The sequence below is a fragment of the Mus caroli genome, chromosome 5 (genome assembly GCF_900094665.2).
Source record: "Mus caroli chromosome 5, CAROLI_EIJ_v1.1, whole genome shotgun sequence".
Taxonomy (NCBI): Eukaryota; Metazoa; Chordata; class Mammalia; order Rodentia; family Muridae; genus Mus; species Mus caroli.
Genome location: NC_034574.1, coordinates 137,137,305 through 137,151,062, shown reverse-complemented (window position 1 = coordinate 137,151,062; position 13,758 = coordinate 137,137,305).

Genomic DNA, 13,758 nt, shown 5'->3' with positions numbered 1-13,758 from the left:
GTGGCTCAGTGGTAGAGCCCCTGCCTAGAATCCCCCAGGGAGGGGCTGGGGGCGTGTCTCAGTGGTAGAGCCCCTGCCTAGAATCCCCCAGGGAGGGGCTGGGGGTGTGGCTCAGTGGTAGAGCAGTTGCTTAGCATGTGTGAGGCCTTGGGTTCAATCCCTAGTACCAGAAATACAACCCAACGACTGTATTGATTTAAGCAGGACCATGAGCTCATTTTCATTTGTGTCTCTCAAACACAGGTACCTCTGACTCCAAATAACCACTTGGAACCAAAAATGTTTTTTTCATAATCTAATCTAAGCCAGTATTAATAGGAAGGAACTAGACCTTGAGTGCCAGCTGTGGATAGTGCTGTCCAGAAAGAACAACATGACATTTGTATCACATACAATGTCCATCTGTGCCTGTTGATATATGCAGGGTTTATTGTGTCCCTTGGAAGAGGCTGGGGAGTCAGCAGCTGTCTGCCATTATGCCAGAGACACAGTTAGTAGACATGTCAGTTTCTGAACAAGGGTAGGATATTCATGCCTCATTGGGTCCAGGTGAGATAATTCCTGAATAACCTAGCTCTCCCACAAGCTTCATGTAGACTCCATAGGTCTAGATTCAGCTCAGCTTCCTGGGGCCAGCTTATACCAGCCCAATATAAACCTCCATTGCCCACCATTGGCTCACGTGAAGCATGCCAAGATGGACGGCCATTTTGTCATTTTAAAATGTGTGTGTGTTTGTGTGTGTGTATGCATATGTCTGTTAATGTGTTCACCTTTGTGTGTTCATGAGGTCAGAGGTCAAAGTGAAGTGTCTTCCTCTATTGTTCTCCATCTCGTTTTGTTTTGTTTTTTGTTTTTTTTTTTTGGAGACAGGATCTCTCATTGACCCTGGAGCTCACCATTTAAGCTGGGCTTTCTGACCAGTGAGCTCCAGGGATCCACCTGTCTCTACCTCTTCCAGCACAGAGGTTACAGGTCTCCACATGGACAGCCAAACATTTACCTGGGTGCTAGGGATCCAAACCCAGCCACCGCTCCAGATTCCCTCCTGTAAATTTTACAAGCAGATTTGAGGCAGTTCCACCCTCTCACAGGGCTGGTGGAGGAGGCCCTCTGTCTCAATCAGATATCTTAGTTAATGGAACATTCAGCCATACCTTACACAGATCTGCTGTGCTCTGACAAAGATAGAAACAGCAAAATAGACTTGCACTAAAACCTCGGCGCCCATAATTTAATCTGGCTGTGATAAACCCGAAGGCTCCCTAGGAATCTCGCTGCTGGGTGGTAATAATCGTGGGCATCCATTCCTATTTGTGCTGTGGATTTGCAGATGGGCTGGCTGATGGAGATTTCTGGTGGAAGGAATGCTGCAGTAACCATGTCTTGTGATCTGTGCTTTCTGCTACCCCGAGAAGCAATGTATAGAAATGGAGATGTTGAACCTCAGGCCACACAGATATCTGTCTTACTGAAGCCATGCACTAGCCTATTCATTTGCCTTCATGTCCCCGCAAAGTTTGCCTCTGTGATCTTAATGTGCTGCTGATGTTCACAGTCCTACCAAATGCTTTTGTATCCAGCTTACATGAGATCTTTTGTGTGTGACAGTGTGTGTGTGTGTGTGTGTGTGTGTGTGTGTGTGTGTGCCCATATATATTTGTGCATGCTGGCGGGAGGGGGATAGGAGGATGGGGAGGGTGCAAGTGAGAGAAAGGGAGTGTACACACATGCCACACCACACATGTAGACATTTGAGGACAACCTCAGGTGTTTGTTGCCTATCGTGTTGTTTGAGACAAGGTCTCTTTGTTGCTCACCTCTGCATATGAAAGGCAAGCTAGCTCATGAGCTTCTGGGATTTGGCCTACCTTTGTCTCCCATCTCACTGTAAGTCCTGGGAGTACATATGCATATTATCCTGCCCATCTAAAGAGGTCCTGGGGATTTGTTTCGGCTCCTCCCACTTCTGCTGCACATGCCTCCTCCAGGAAGCCAGCGGGTGCCTAGGAATCAGCAGCTGGCTACCTAGATCATTCTGCTCTTGCCACGTGCACTGTCACTTTTCATTGATGTGACAAAATCCACAGGACAACTGCAAAGGGGGAAGGTTTAGTTGTGTTTATGGTTTCAGTCCCCAGGCATGGTTTCAGTCCCCAGGCATGGTTTCAGTCCCCAGGCATAGTTTCAGTCCCCAGTAGGCTCTTGCCATGGTTTCTGGGCTCATCGTGCAAAGCAAAGCTGCTTACGTTATGGCAGTCAGGAAACAGAACATCTGCAAGAGACAAGGACAAGAAGATAATGCCTTTCAGGGGAGGAGATGGCTCAGTCTGTAAAGTGTTTGACGCACCTGAGTTCAAGTCCTCAGTCACCATATAAAAAGCCTGGCACATCTATGAGCCCAGGGCTGGGAGAATGGAGACAGAGTCCTGGAGCTTGCTGGTCCACCAGCTTAGCTGAACTAGTGAGCTTTAGGTTCAATGAGAGACTTAGTCTCAGAAAGTCAGGTGGAGAGTTTTGTGTGAGACAGTTCTGGGGAGATCTGACATACATGCACATATCTAACTCACTGTACATTAGAAACCAATGACAGACCAAGGTATGTTTGACTATACCAAAGTCCAATTTGGTGAACAGAAGAGCTTATTGGGGATGCGTGCTGGAGTATGGGTGAGGGGTTATATGGACTATAGGAGCAGGGATCATTAAAAAAAAAAAAACTAAATCATTTAAAAGCCCTGCATGGTGATGGTATACAAAGGCTATAACGCTGGATCTCTTTCCACAGCTTGCAAGCAGGTCAGCAGGTCAGAGACTCTCTTTGCCTAGGCAGTTCTTACTGTTTCCATAAAGAGGGAGAGGCCCCAGGGACTTCCCAAGACTTTGAGGTTGCGTACTTCCTGGGTCATAAGGAACTTCGTTCTAGAACTTTCTGAGTCTTTGGGAACTTCCCTCCAGGATGGAAAGTTCCAATCCCAAGGAAATTGAAAGATAACAGAGTAACAGTGAAAGACAAGTGACGCCAACGTCTAACATACGTGTGACAGCCTCGTACATACATGTGCACATGTGCATGTGAACCCACACACCTCCACAGACATTCAAGATGTACATACCTTTCAAAGGCAACACCTCCAAATCGTCCAACTGGGCCCCACCTCCTAGTAGCCTCTCAAGTGGCTACCCATCAGTAGGTTTAACCACTGATGAAGTTAGCACCCTCACGATCCAATCACCTCTCAACAGTGCCACCAAATGGCAACCAAGACTTTAACACTCAAACCCTTAAGGAAGGTGTGTAGATTCCAGAGCGACTCACTGTTAATGGGTCAGCTTCATCAGGCCCTTGTCTTTAGACCACTGGGGCTGACACGTCACACAAAGACAGGCAATTTTCAAATAAGCTCAAATTCATCTCACTGAGAAAGGAACACGATACAGCTCAAGAAAATTTTAATATCAAGCAGGCGTAGTAAATTTTACTTTTTATTATCCCATGTAGATTGATGTTCTCATTACACACTGCACTGGCATAGGATAAAATCACAAGTGGAAGAATGTTCCGGTTTCCATACAGGGGAATCTCATAAAATGTATTAAGGATGTGATCATTGTACTTACACGGTTTATAGTTATGTTTTCTCAACAGCCAAAAGCACTCTCATCTAATATTAATAAAACAGATGTTTGGCAGAAAACCACGTGGCTTTTATGTTTGTGAATGGCAATACCTTCCTCTGAAACATTCTCTAAGTGCCCACTGTCTCCTCAGCCCAGAGGGATAAGTCGGTGACAGACACCCACGAACGTTGCTGTAGTCCTGGTCTCCCTCATCTTTTCTCACAGCCCTGAAAGAAGGAAAAATAAAAAGAGTAGAAATCCCGTTCTATCTTCAATGATAAAAAGTTTCAATGAGCTATATTGCACAGAAGGATGGCCAGCCTTGATTACTATGTACTATCTGATTGGGGCTGTGGTTCTGTAGTGCCTGCCTGGCATCCCCTAATGAGGGGCTGGGGCGTGGCTCAGTGACAGAGCTCCGCCTAGAATCCCCCAGTGAGGGGCTGGGGCGTGGCTCAGTGGTAGAGCCCCTGCTTAGAGTCCCCCAGGGAGGGGCTGGGGGCGTGGCTCAACAGTAGAGTACTTACCTAGCTAATACAAAGCACTGGATTCCACTCCAGCACTACAAAAAACCCCAAAATAAATAAAATAAAGAACACATATGTTCTGTATATCTCCAAAGCTATAAAAGGCCTTGTGTTCTTTGACTATAGTTGCTTGAAAGGATAGATGTAGTTAACATGACTTAAGCATGTGCCCATACACAAGTAAATACTCATACACACACAACCCACATTCACATACATGTGAAAATTAGTGTATTCATTAAATTCATTTCTAAAATTAAGCTTAATATAAAGTTTTATGGAAGAGCTGCTGGTGCATGCCAGTAACCTCAGCATATTTGAGACAGAGGCAGAAGGAAGAGGAAATTAGCTGTTTTCTCTCTCTCTCTCTCTCTCTCTAGGATCTCACTATGTACTGCAGCCTAGCTCAGAATTGGAGATCCTGAGTGCTGGGACTGCAGGTATGCATCACCACAGCTAGCTCATTATGTACTTCTAAGATCAAAATGATAGCCCGTTGGTGGTGGTGGCGCACGCCTCTAATACCAGCACTCAGGAGGCAGAGGCAGGTCGGTTCCTGTGGTTTCAAGGCCAGCCTGGTCTATAGAGTGAGTTCTAGAACAGCCAGGACTACTCAGAGAAACCCTGTCTTGAAAAATAAAGAAGTAAAAATAATTTAATAATAAACGAAAGGAATCCATTCTAACTACTTAGTAGCCTAAAGGTGAGAGGTTTAGGAAAACTAATAGCTCTCATCGGTCTCTCCATTAGAAACAAGTTTAATTTTGAAAAGAAATATAGAAATAGCCTTGGAGCATAGAACTTTACCTCAAAAGTAAATCGTAGTCATGTTTATAGGGCAGTGGTGAGGTCGTATCTGCTACAGTGTTACAGGTTGGGAGCATGCTTTTCAAAATGCATGGGTTATGTTTATGCTTGTGTGTGTGCATGCAGTGCCTGCGGAGGCCAGAGAAGAGGGCAGTGGATCGCCTGCAGTTACAGGGGATTGTGGGCTGCCCATGTGGGTCCTGGGCAGTACATGCTCTTAGTCAGACGTCTCTCCAGCTCTGTCTTCTTTTCAAAACAAAGTCTCTTGACCATTGGGCAACATTCCAGTTCAATCATCAGCTAAGGAGCTTTCTCTCTTGACAATGCAAAGCAAAAAATATAGTTTGTTGTTTTGTTTTGTTTTGTTTTGTTTTGTTTTGTTTAAGCGTCTAGCTGAGTAAAATTCACCTTGGTAATTCTGTGCTCAATGTTGTATGACACTTTTCCTGGGGAGATGTAACACGAATGTCTATTTGTCCCAGACAGAGAACCCATAACAGAGCAAAGTAACAATATTCTCAGCTGAGGTCACTACCTGACCTCCACACATGTTCACACATGTATGCACACATGCTGGAATACATACATGCATCTGTACACACACACACACACACACACACAATCATAGATTCTTAGTAGCATCACTCTATTGTACTGAGAACCAATTCAGTGTTAAGCATGTCGTATAGATTATTTTGCTCCTCAGAAAAGCCCTACTCCCAGTGTACATAACAGAAGTACATTCTCTCCCTCTCCCTCTCCCTCTCCCTCTCCCTCTCCCTCTCCCTCTCCCTCTCCCTCTCCCTCTCCCTCTCCCTCTCCCTCTCCCTCTCCCTCTCCCTCTCCCTCTCCCCCCCCCTTTCCAAGCTCTCACTATGTACTGCAGCCTAGCTCAGAACAGAGCAAAGTAACAATATACCAAAGTTCAATTTGGTAAAGCAGTAAGTTTATTGGGGTGACTGGCAGGAGTAGGGATGACTCAAAGGGAACTATATCAGCTGAGCCGAAGCCCACCTCACATGAGACAGCTTATGAAAACTGGTACCTTGGAGCTCACAGTACAACTTAAAGACAACTTGATAGGTCAAAGAGTGGCTTTGCAAACAGCTTCTCTGCTCTGACTCCTCACAGTAATCCTTGGTGCTTATGCAACCTTGTGAAGGGAAGAGCCTAGTGCATCTGGTCTGTTTCAGGGACTTCCTAAGGCTTTTGAGTTGGTCACTTCCTGTCATAAGGACTTCTTGTGTGTTTAAAAATCAGAACAAAATAAATAACAAAACAAAATAAAATACCTCCTTTAGAGAATACAGAGCCTGGACTGGCCATCTTCTATAACCAGGCAAGGCTTCCACTGGTGGAAACTGGACAACAATCCAGCCACAAAATCTTTAGCCTACAACCTGTCCTGTCTGCGAGATGTGTTGGGGCAACGGTGGCTCAGAGCTTGTGAGAGTGACTACCCAATGACTGCTTATCTAACATCCGTGCCTTAAGAGGAAGAGGGAGCCCATGCTGGACACTGCTTGGATGGTCAGGAACCGGAAGATGGATGGCCTAGAGTCTTAGGATCTGTGCCTAGCCCAGTCATCATCAGTGAGCCTTCCTCCAGCAGCTGATGGGAGTAGGTGCAGAGACTCAAAGCTAAACATTGGGCAGAGCTCTGGGAATCCTGTGGAAGAAAGGGAAGAAGGATTGTGTGATGGTGTGAATATGCTTGACCCATAGGGAGTGGTTCTGTTAGGTGTGGCCCTGTGGGAAGAAGAGTATCACAGTGGGGGTGGGCCAGGAACCTCTACCCAGTTCAGAGGAGCCATTTATGGTTTGAATATGTTTGGCCTAGAGACTGGCACTATTAGGAGCTGTTGCCTTATTAGAGTAGGCGTGGCCTTGTTAGAGGAAGTGTGTCACTATGAGAGCCAGTTTAGAGACCCTCCTCCTAGCCATGTGGGAGCCAATCTGCTCCTGGCTTCCTTTGGAAGAAGATATAGAACTCTCAGCTCCTCCAGCACCATGCCTGCCCCGGATGCTGCCATGCGTCTTGCCTTGATGATAATGAACTGAACCACTGAACCTGAAGCCAGTCCTGATTCAATGTTGTCCTTTAGAGAAGTTGCCTTGGTCATGGTGTCTCTTCACAGCAGTAAAACCTTAACTAAGACAGATTGTAGGAGCCAGAGGGGTTGTGGGCACCAGGCGAGCACAGCCTGCAGAATCAACCAAGCAGGGCTTGTAGGGCTCACAGAGACTAAAGCGGCAACCATGCAGGTTGCACAGGTCTCTCTGCACATATGTTATGGTTACTTAGCTTGGGGTTTTTGTTGGACTCCAAACAATGGGAGTAGGGGTGTCTCTGACCCTTCTGCTTGCTCTCGGGACCCTTTTCATTCTACTGGGTTGTCTTGACAAGCTTTGATATGAAGGTTTGTGCCTAGTCTTATTGTAACTTGTTATGCTGTATTCAGTTGATATCCCTGGGAGGCCTGCTCTTTTCTCAAGGAGCAGTAGATCTGGGGAAGAGGGGAGGGAGGACTGGGGGGAGTGGAGGGAGGGGAGGCTGCAGTCAGGATGTATTGTGTGAGAGGATAAAAACAAACGAGCAACAACAAAAAAACCTCCTTTAGGACATGTATGGTCTTAGCAGGCTTTTGCCACTACGTGTGTGGATATTTGTTCTGTAATATTCCAGAAGATGCAGCACTTGGCACAACCCAGACGCATGCCATAAATAAGGAAAGGCCCATATAGGTGACAGTGAGCTAGAGATGACATCCCAGCCTTCTGAGCACAGCAAGTTCTTACAGAGAATGCATCCAGCACAAGTCAGAAAGGGCCGAGAGAGTGGAGCAGGCAGGGTAGGTTTATTTGCTTTTCAAGTAACTTGGGGAGTGAGGGAGGGTTCGTGGGTTCGATGCCATCTGACTTTGAGGATCAAGTGTTTGCACTGGTGATCAAAAGGGGCAGTCTTTTTGCTTCAAGCCAGAAAACTTCCTCAAGATCCGGAAGCCCCCTTTGGAAGTCAAGGCATGTGTAGGGCTTCTTTTTAAATTTTTACCATGTGTGTTCACACGTGTGTGTGCATGTGTGCATTGAAACAGTGCATGCATGAAAGCGCACAGGACAACATCCAGCAGTAAGTTCTCTCCTCCCACCAAGTGGGTACTGGGAATCAAACTCAGGTCCTTGGGCTTGATGGCAGACACTTTACAAGAGGAGCCATCTCAAAGGCCTATAGATTTGTAATTACCTTGTTTGGTGTAAAGGGTGTATGTGTGCTGGTATTTGTGTGAACGTCAGAAGACAGCTTTCAGGAGTCAATTTTGTCCCTTTACCACATGGATTCTGGAGATCAAACCCAGTCCCTCAGCTTGGTGGCAGTCACCTCTATCCACTCAGTCAGCCCCTGAGGCCCCAGGTGGCAGTTTTGATGGATGGCTTGGCTTGTTGGCAAGAAGCCACTGCTGAAAGCTTATTTTTCCAAGGGTCTGACCCCATTGAGATGTGTCATTCTGCCCAAGGACTTCCAATCGACAGGGACTCGGAAGCCTCCAATTACCCCGGTAACCTGGCCTTGAGTGGACAAATGACTGGGGAATCTTTTATTTGACACGAAGCAGGGGAGCGGATGTGAGATGGGCGTTTCAGTAACACTCTTAATGAATGAAGGGATGAACAAATGAACCGGCACAAGGACGCCACGGCTCCCTTGGGAGATGATAAATCTGTTCTCCAAGCAAGCGACATGCACAGTCAAAACTGCCTTGAAGGGCTGGGCAGGCAGCCCAATGGGTGAAGCGCTTGCCGCCCAGCACGAGGACTGGAGTTTGGGTCCCCACTGCAGAGTGGGTGTGGTGGCTGCTTGTGATCTAGGTTTGATTGTGAGACAAGGTAGAAGGGGGGCCAGAGATAGTTCCTAAAATCAACCTTGGGCTTCCATACGCACAAACTCACGTGCGTTCACACACATACCCCCATGCATGCCAATATGCAATGACACATGTATACCACATACATACATGAAAATAGAAAGGATAAAAAAATAGCTGCCTTTGAGAAAACCTTTAGGTGGGACAGAGGCAAGAAAGACGTGCTGCTTCAGAAGGTAGTCAATGTGGCCACATTTCTGGGCCCTGCCCCTTAAAAGTACTAGTGTATGTGTGTGTGTGTGTGTGTGTGTGTGGTATATGTGGTGTGGTGTAGTGTGTGTGTTTGCGTGTGTCTGTGTGTGTGTGGTGTGGTATGTGTGTGTGCATGGTGTGGTATGTGTATGTGTGCGTGTGTGTGATATGTATGTGTGGTATGGTGTGTGTGTGTGTGTGTATGGTGTGTGTGTATGGTGTGTGTGGTGTGTGGTATGTGTGTGTGTGCATGGTATGGTATGTGTGTGTGTATGTGTGTGTGTGGTGTGTGTGTGTGTGTGTGCGTGTAAGGCAAACAGAGACAGAATGAGAGGGGAGGAAGAGGCTGAGGGAGAGCATCCTTGTATGTGAGACACACACAAGTATTTGGGTGTGGCAGTGCCTTGGGTATCCTTCGGCGGATGCCTTCCATCTTTTTCTTGAGCCTGGGACTCTTATTGGCCTGGGACTTTGCTAAGCAAGCTGGACTGTTCCTCCAGCAAGCTCCATGGATCTCCCTTCTCCACTCCCTCAAACCCCACTCCCCCAGAGATTACAAACATGAATTCTGGGGACCGGAACTCTGGTCCTTACACTCTCAAGATGGGTACTTTCCCTACTAAGCCCTCTCCCCAGTCCAAAAGTGCTCCTTTTCAATTACCATTACCATAGGCTGCTATAACAAAACACAGAGACTGGGAGGCTTAAACATTAGAAACGCACTTCTCACAAGTCTGGGGACTGGATATTTAAGGTCAGGGTGTCAACTGCCAGCCTTCGTGGTACCTGTCTATAATCCTAGCACTTGGAAGACTTAAACAGAAGGATCCTGAGTTCAAGACCAATCTCCATTACACAGTGAGTTCAAGGCCAGCCTGGGCTACATAGTGAAACTATATCTTCAAAACCCCAAAAATAACAACAATAAAATTAATTAATGAGTTAACTAAACAAATTAACATGGTGCCTCAGGCTTGTAATCCTACCACTTGGGGTGTGGCATCAGGAGGACTATGAGTTGAAAGCCATCTTCATCTACATAGCAAGTTCAAGACCCAGCCTCAAAATCAATAAACATGAGAACAATACCCCTCCCTCCCTTTCTCCCCTCCCTCTCCTTCCCCCTCTCTGCCTTTCCTGTCCTTCTTCCCTCCCTCTCTCCTTCCTTTCTTAGATTGTTATCACATTTATTAGTATGCATACGTCTATACATGTATTTACACACATGCCACGGTGCATGTGTAGAAGTCAGGGGACTTGCAAGAGTCAGTTCTCTGTTTATACCATGTAGGTTTCTGGCCCTGAACTCAGGTCATTAGTCTTGGTGGCAAGCCAGCTCTTGTCTCATCCCTTGAGAGCGCTGATGTCACTTATGAGGCTCCACCTCCTAGGACCATCTCGTCAGAAATTAAAGCTTCCACAGAAGAATTTGGGGAGAGTTTGAATGTCCAGTCTTTAGAAAGTTGAATCTCTGGGGCTGCTCGCTGACAGATGGAGTAATGGGTTGGCTCACACTCAGAAACACAGAAGCCACACTGGCCAGGCAGCGACAAAAACACCCTTCTGCCTCAGACTGAAGGCCCAAGGCTCTTTCTGACTTACTACTCCCTCATCTGCTGTGCCCACTCTTGGATTTGTCTGCTATGCTTTGGTAATTAAATTCTGAACATTTCCATGACTGCATGAACAGCCTGCAAGGTTTGAATCCAACAGCTATAAGTCTCCTTTACACCATCAATCGCCATTCCAGGCCCATGGCACTGGGCACCCGTCCACCCTGACCATGGAGCCTGCCAGGAGCCTCTCCCAGCTTCTAAAGCAGAAAGTGAACAGGTAGTGTGGGAAGCCCAGAGCATTTCAAGGGAGGGAGCAATGGAAAAATAATGCTTGCTTTCCAAAGGTAAAAATGGATTCCAGATGAATAATGGAACGGTCTTCAATAATCCATTGGTTTATATTAAAAATTGCAAAGCTGATATAAAGTATGAAGGCATGGGAAATGGTTATGATCTTTTGTGGGAAATGAAAATAGGTGGAAGGGAGCCCCCACCGGTCGCATCGCGTCAACCACGTCTGCACCACACTCTGCATTCATAGCCTTCAGACCCCATCCTGACCCTATTTTCTTCTCCCAACCACTGTCTCACTTCTTTGCTCTAGTTCCTCCGGCTACATCCTGCTGAGACAGGTTTAAGCACTCTCTATGGTAGTCTTCCCTTTCCCCTCAAGGGATTCATTCTAAGAACGCCAATGTATGCCTGAACCCATAGAGAGTCCCAAGGCCATGATTTTTCCATATATGTACACACACACACACACACAAATATATATGATAATGCTTAACTTATTAATTAGAACTGTAAAAGATTGCAAACAATAATAAAATAGGTTATAACAGTATCCTTTCATGAAAGTTATGCGAATGAATCATTTCTCTCTTAAAATACCATGTTGTATGTACTCGCCATTCTTGCGACGCTGTGAGGGATATGATCAATGCCTAGAGGATGAGGTGAAGTGAGAACCGTGGAACCCTGAGAAGCCAGTCTGAACCAGGAAAGGTGGAGTCGTGTCCAACCCTGGAAATCTTGTCTCCAGAGTGAGTGGTGGAATCATTCCCTCCCCTGCCCCAGGTCTGCACAGGCAGACACCGCTTCACAAGCAATGTGATAACTCAACAGATGGCGTGATAACTGAGGTGGCCTCTGAGTGATGAACGGGAGGGTAGTGTATACGGCATGGATACACTTAACAAGCCTTGATCTGATGACTGGGGAGGCAGTGTGGCTGTGCTGATACAGAAGATCTCAAGAAGGATAGGAGAGGGGGGCTCCAGATTTCATTGGGCTGCTCAGAAGGACTTTGTAGTTTAAGAGGCATGGATTGCTGATTTCTGGAATTTTCCATGTGATGCTTTCAATGTGGCCACATTTGAATGTAATGTTGATTGATTGACCTTCCCGTCTGAGATGGCTATTCCTGGTTGTCACCTTGACTACATCTGGGATGAACTACAATCACACGCCTGTGGCCCAGATCTTGAGGTTGGGAAACACACGCTTCTGACCTGGATCTTGACATGGAGATCTTGAATCCTCATCAGAACTCCTGGGCCTCTAGAAAAACTTAACCCAACAGGACTATGAGCTTCATGTGTCTCAACGCCTCCACGGCCATCATCTTCTTCCATATCATCCTCATCTCTCTTTGGGATGCTACAGGACCTTCCTAGGTCTCTCTATTCTGCATGGGTCCCCACTAAAATCCATTGTCAATACATCCGCCAGAATAATCCTGGGAAAACACATGTTGGTTCAAGGCAGACCCCTAACAACAGTTTTATCAGATTAACAGCAGTCCAGAGCAGCGGTTCTCAACCTTCCTGGTGCTTCGACCCTTTAATACAGTTCTTGTGCTATGGTGACCCACCCAACCATAAAATTATTTTTGTTGCTACTTTATAACTGCAAGTTTGCTGCTGTTTTGAATTGTAGTGCAACTATCTGATATGCAACCCCCCCTCCCAAAAGGGGTTGCTACCCACAAGTTGAGAACGACTGCTACAGAGTGTCCGATCTTCAACTAGTTCCCAGTAGTTCTTCCAGTAGTCTGTTATCAGATTTGCTGGTGTCCAGTGTAGCCTGGTATAATTTGAACGTGAAATGTCTGTCACAGGCTCATGTGTTTAAACACTTGGTCCCTAGCTGGGTGCTGTTTTGAGAGGCGGTGACTTCTTTAAAACAGAAGCAGGAGTGGGTCACTGAGGGGCATAGAGAGAGTAACTGATGGATCTCTGGGTCACTTGGAGACAAACCCAAAGGTCATGTAAGGGCTGCCCATGGCTTCCTAGTCTGGGTTCTGATGACCTCAGACAGCAGTGGCTCTCAACCTGTGGGCCTCAACCCCTTTGGGGGACGGAGTAACCCATTCACAGGCGTCTCCTGAGAACATCAGAAAACGCAGGTATTTATGTTATATAGCAAAATGACAGTTATGAAGCAGCAATGAAAATAATGTTATGGTCGGGGGTCACCACAACATGAGGAACTGTATTAAAGGGTCACACCCATCATTAGGAAGCTTGAGACCCACCGTGAGAGCTTTTTTCTTTTACTTTCCCCCGCCCACAGCATGTTGTACCACAGGGCCACACACTGATCTCCTCTGATCACATCTCCGCCGACCACAGTGGCTCCCTCCCGTATCCCTTCTCAGCCTCTATTATTTGCTATGAAGATTCCCCATCACCGTTTGAAAACTGCAGATCACTGTGGAGGGTGGGAGGAATGAAGGTCAGTAGTGAAGTGTTGGTTCTATGTGTGTGGAGCCCTGGGACTGTGGAGCCCTGGGACTGTGGGAGTCCCCCATGCTACTACATAAATAAACACAACTGTAAACAATTGCTCCTTTCATTTTTTGAAATTATAATTATGCCACATCCCACTTCCCTCTAACTCTTCCTATATACCCCTCCTTGCTCCCCTTCAAATTCATGGACTCCTTGTTCATTAATTATATATATATATATATATATATATATATATATATATATATATATATACACATATACACACACATATATATATATATATTATATTTTTTCCCAAATGTTTGAACATGAGGCTCTAAATTACCCTGCCATTTTGAGCAGATGTTCAAATTAATATTGTACTTTTTTTTTTTTTTTT